This window comes from Trachymyrmex cornetzi, unplaced genomic scaffold (genome assembly GCF_001594075.2).
Source record: "Trachymyrmex cornetzi isolate Tcor2-1 unplaced genomic scaffold, Tcor1.1 scaffold290, whole genome shotgun sequence".
NCBI classification, from domain to species: domain Eukaryota; kingdom Metazoa; phylum Arthropoda; class Insecta; order Hymenoptera; family Formicidae; genus Trachymyrmex; species Trachymyrmex cornetzi.
The window spans coordinates 119562-125418 of record NW_017297585.1 but is presented as its reverse complement, the minus strand read 5'-3'; the positions used below and the strand labels follow the sequence as shown (position 1 = coordinate 125418).

The window sequence follows — 5857 nt, the reverse complement described above, 5'->3', positions numbered from 1 at the left end:
GTTTTCGGGGTCGCTGATTACGGATCCAGTATCAAATTTTTGAAATTCCTAAAAGTGGACCCTATATGGCGGCTTCATGAGATTTTTCGGGTCGACAATCATACACCTGAGTTCCGAGTTCAGACATTCATAATTTTCTAAACGTAATTGCCTACTATCGTATCAAAATTATGTTTTACACGTGATTCGTGTTTGAAAAACTGATAGAGGATAATCTATTGGACATACATCTATAAGCTGCTATTCTGGATTCACCATCGTGAGGTCCGAAATCTTGATTTCAGAATCATAATCAGTGACTCTGGTAACCTTTGTCTATTATTATATTATATTAAATATTATTATATACCTCTTCCCAAGTGGATTCCTCAACAAACCGCGATTCTAACCTAAAATAGTCGCCATATTGGATCCGCCATTTTGAATTTTCAAATTCTGATACCGGATTCGTGATCAGTGACGCCAAAAACCTATAGAAACACATTGATACCCATTGCAAGTCTAGCACAAAAATGTGCCCCTCAAAGGGTTAAGCAATGAATTTGTGTTTTTAAAATAGTAAATTTGTGTTTTAGAGCAGAGAATTTGTTTTTAACCAGTGAATTTGTGTTTGTAAAGTAGAGAATTTAGGTCTGTTTGCGTTGCTTGCACTTTTTGCTCAGCATGTTCGCTTTTTCTTTTTTCGACGACCAAATATATATCTATCTCATTTTAAGTTCAAAAATGTTTGGGGATTTCAAGCAATGCGAACCGATCTTTTGTATAGTTAAAGCAAAGAATTATTTTTAGAAATTAAAGTATCTTAAGTCGGATCTCCAATAGGTGTTTTAAGCCTTAAACTATAATTACAGTTGAATGCGAAAAGAATAATCGACTATGATTCGTCCATTTCTTATGGTTTAAGGCTTAAAAACCTATTGTTGATCCGAGCTATGTTAGCCTTAATTATCCGAGCCTTACCCCGGATCTACAATAAGTGTTTTAAGCCTTAAGCCGTAAGAAATTGACCAATTACAGTCGAATAAGCGACTGTGATTCACCCATTTCTTATAGCTATTGTAGATCCGGGGTTAGCAGAAAGCTGACTTATAATGGGCTTCCTACAATAAGTCATTGCCTAAGCTTAAGTCTTAAGTTATAAGAAATTGACCAATCATAATCGATTATTCTTCTTACATTCGACTACGATTGATTAATTTCTTATGACTTAAATAATAGCTTGTTGTAGAAAGCTCATAATCTTAAGACAGTATCTTATAACTTAAGTCTTATGTCTTTAGTAAGTCCGGATATACAATAGATGTTTTAAGCCTTAAGCCATAAGAAATTGACCAACTACAGTCGAATGCGAGAAGAATAATTGATTGTGATTCGTCCATTCCTTATGGCTTAAAGCTTAAAAATCTATTGTAAGTCCGAGGTAAGGATCGTAACAAAAAGGCTGACTTATAATCTTATGACAGTGTTTTATGACTTAAGGAGATCCTAAGTCCGGATCTACAATAGGGTTTTAAGCTTTAAGCGATAAGAAATGGGCGAATCACAATCAATTACTGTTTAATACTGCATTTTTTATTTTTACCAACATGAGAAAATACGGTATTAAAAAACTCTGAAAAAATTCTCAAAACTTTATGAGAAGAAAATTAATGATTTTTATCTGTTACAGTTTTTCTGTAAAGTTGATAGTATTTGAGTAAAAAATTATTGAAGACTAAGATTTGGCAATTTTTTTAGTAATTATCTTAACTATTACGAAAATTGCAAAATGGTGGAGGACTTTTCGACTCAGTTTAGTCCACTCTATCTACACAAAAGCGATTGGCTAAAACTTACGGGACACTCTGTATATGAAATATGTCTATACAAACAAATTACTAATTAACCGTGGATCAATACAAAAATATAATAAATTAAACGACTTCTTCCACGTACACAAGTTAAGTTTTGTGCAAGATCATAAATTGATCGATATTTATTAAATTATATAGAACCAAACGTTTCAGTCTGTCATCAGACCATTTTCAATGGTATTACATAGATTGTTACTATACAAAACAAGTCCGCTCTAACCATTAACGAAATATAAGTTAAAATTGACATTTAATTTTTATGTTCTATTTTAACGTAATATATGCATAGCTACTTACATTATCAGTGTAGTTCATAATTATATTATCCTTAGTGATGATATTTTTTATTGTCATTCCAATAACTCGACGCACCATTACCTGATACTGATAATTGACAAATTTATAATTCTTAGTATGACTCACTCAATTAATTAATTCAAAAAACTTTTTTAATACCGGACATAAAATTATTAAAATGTATCGTAAAACTTCGTAATACCTGCGTAAAATTATTAAAATGTATCACCAATTGTAATGCATATAATATCGTAGACATATTATACTTTCGTTTGTTCGTTTTAACGCCTATAACAATTATTGTGTGGTAAGCTAGGACAAACTGTGAGAACTGTCTCGTATGTTCTGAAACGACGTATTTATATCTTAGGCTAAAGCGACCATTATGTGATTACAAAACATCAATATCATAACATGTCAAGCACAGAAACATATGCTTCTGGAAATTTCTGTGTGTCATTCTGCCTGTTTAAACCGTTTTCTTGTTTTTTGATAAAAATCATTTCAGATGTCAGTCTTTTGAAAAGATATTGTTCTCTATCCATAATTTTTATATCATCCCAATTAAAATTGTGACCATTATTCATCTGATGTTCTGCTAAGACAGAACTGCAGTGTTTTTTATTTTTTGTATCTTGTTGATGTTCAAATATACGTGTGCCCATCTTCCTTTTAGTTTGGCCAACATAAGACACGTCACATTCTTTACAATTTATCTTATAAACAACACCTTTTTGTTCATTCGTCTTTAATTGATCCTTACCCAATTTAATAATAGAATTTAAATTATTATGTGCTTTAAACGCAACTTTTTTATTCATTTTGTGCGCAATATGGAAAAACTTTTCTGAAAAGTTGCGTATATATGGTACAAGAAAATAATAATTATTATTATTACTATTACTATCATCTAACATTTTATTATTAATATATAAATTTTTTCTTTTTGCTAATTTTTCAATTCTATTATTTATTGTAGAAAAAATCACATTTAACGGATAACCATTATTCTGTAGAACATCAACAAGTTCTATAATATTTTGTTCTTGGTAATCAGGATGAGCTAAAAAATTATTCGGTCCAACAAACTAACTATAATGCCTTTTTTTTGTTGGTCTGGATGGGATGATAAAAAACTCAGATAACGACCGGAATTAGTCATTTTTTTGTAATTATCAAATCTGATACAACCATCTTTAATTATGACCTTGACATCTAAAAAATTTACAGAATTATTTAAACCTTTATCGGGCGTAAAATTAATGCGATTGTGGTAACTGTTAAAAAGTTTTAAAACTGTTTCAATTTCATCAAAAGGCAAAGCAAGCAAAATGTCATCTACATATCTGAAATAAATGGGTACAGGAACATTTAAACGACTTAAAATGTCTGTCTCGAGATCTTGTATTACGAGATCTGCCAGGATGGGAGAGAGCGGTGAGCCCATTGGCAATCCAAAAACTTGTTTATAAAAAAGGTTATCAAATTTAAAAAATGTTGAATTGAATATCAAGGAAATTGCACTCATGAATTCATTTATAGAAATATTTGTATTTTTAGAGATATCTGACCATCTATTGCTAATACTAGTTAATATTAATTTTTCAGGGATATTTGTGTACATATTTTCTATGTCAAAGGACAAAATTTTATAATTGTCATTTAAGCTTTTACCATTTATTTTCTGCGCCAAATCATAACTATTTTTGATGTGACTAAAATGTTTATTAATACTTTTGTTTATTGTTTCTTTGATATAGGAGGATAATTTATAAAGCGGACAGTCAATGCAACTCACAATGATACGTAAAGGATTGCCACTTTTATGAATTTTGGGCACACCGTAACATCTCGCCAAATTACAATCTGTGACATTTAGTGATTTATAAGTTTGATCATTCAAATATTCCTTATCCTTCCAACGTTTTACTAATACATGTGTTTGTCGCGTTAGTTTGCTAGTTGGATCTTTCTTAATTTCAATGTAAGTTTCTTTATCTGATAATAACTTATTCATTTTATTCTTATAGTCTGATAAATTCATAACTACTGTGGAATTATATTTTTGTATCATCCCATCCAGACCAACAAAAAAAAGGTATTATAATTAGTTTGTTGGACCGAATAATTTTTTTAGCTCATCCTGAGTACCAAGAACAAAATATTATAGAACTTGTTGATGTTTTACTTAATAATGGTTATCCGTTAAATGTGATTTTTTCTACAATAAACAATAGAATTAAAAATTTAGCAAAAAGAAAAAACTTATATATTAATAATAAAATATTAGATGATATCAATAGTAATAATAATAATTATTATTTTCTTGTACCATATATACGCAACTTTTCAGAAAAGTTTTTTTATATTGCTCACAAAATGAATAAAAAAGTTGCGTTTAAAGCACATAACAATTTAAATTCTATTATCAGATTGGGTAAAGATAAATTAAACACGAATGAACAAAAAGGTGTTGTTTATAAGATAAATTGTAAAGAATGTGACGTGTCTTATGTTGGCCAAACTAAAAGGAAGATTGGCACACGTATAGTTGAACATCGACAAGATATAAAAAATAAAAAACACTGCAGTTCTGTCTTAGCAGAACATCATATGAATAAGGGTCACAATTTCAATTGGGATGATATAAAAATTATGGATAAAGAACAATATCTTTTCAAAAGACTGACATCTGAAATGATTTTTATCAAAAAACAAGAAAAAGATTTAAACAGGCAGAATGACACACAGAAATTTCCAGAAGCATATGTTTCCGTGCTCGACATGTTATGATATTGCTGTTTTGAAATCACATAATGTCGCTTTAGTCTAAGATATAAATACGTTGTGTCAGAACATACGAGACAGTTCTCGCAGTTTGTCCTAGCTTTCCACACATTAATTGTATAGACGTTAAAGCGAACAAACGAAAGTATAATATGTCTTCGATATTATATGCATTACAATTGGTGATACATTTTAATAATTTTACGCAGGTATTACGAAGTTTTACGATACAATTTAATAATTTTACGTTAGGTATTAGAAAGTTTTTTGAATTAATTAATTGAGGGAGTCATACTAAGAATTATAAATTATTAATTGTCAGTATCAGGTAATGGTGCGTCGAGTTATTGGAATGATAATAAAAAATCATCACTAAGGATAATATAATTATAAACTACACTGATAATTTAGAGCAGACATGTTTTGCATGGAGTGCAGAGGATGGGAATCATTTTAACTGATAAGACTTACTGTTGCTTTCCATGATTTTATGCAGTTGACGAAGATTATATATGGATAATTTGTAAATTATAAATTAAATATTGACAATGATATGTATAATGACAACGAGAATGATATCGATCTATTAATATTCAATATTTATGTCTATTCATGTCATATATTCTCCTTTTTTTGAAAAATTACTTTTTAGTGTAATAGAAATAATAATAGTAATAGTGAAAACATCAAAAATAATTAAAAGGATAATTTTTGCTTTGTTCGTTTTAGAAAAAAACAAGTTTGAAAAAATATAAAAAAATTGCTCATACTTAATTATACATAATTAATTTTTTTACATTTCTTTAAAGGACCCCGCACAAACCTTATGGGAAGTGGCCCTCGGTTAAATTCGCTCAAATTGATGTATGTTGTAGCCCTTAATGTTCTGATGAAAAGTCTCCATGGCCACAAAGCTTGAA

General features: G+C 29.5%; 1 long non-coding RNA gene across 1 annotated transcript in view; it reads left to right on the top strand.

The window, feature by feature from the left end:
• Positions 1-5857, top strand: part of LOC108762285 (uncharacterized) — a 9064-nt gene that overhangs the window by 2223 nt on the left and 984 nt on the right. The window contains exons 2-3 of the long non-coding RNA XR_001940158.1: positions 1670-1676; positions 4504-4507. This is a non-coding gene — a long non-coding RNA (uncharacterized LOC108762285). The remainder of the gene's footprint in view (positions 1-1669; positions 1677-4503; positions 4508-5857) is intronic.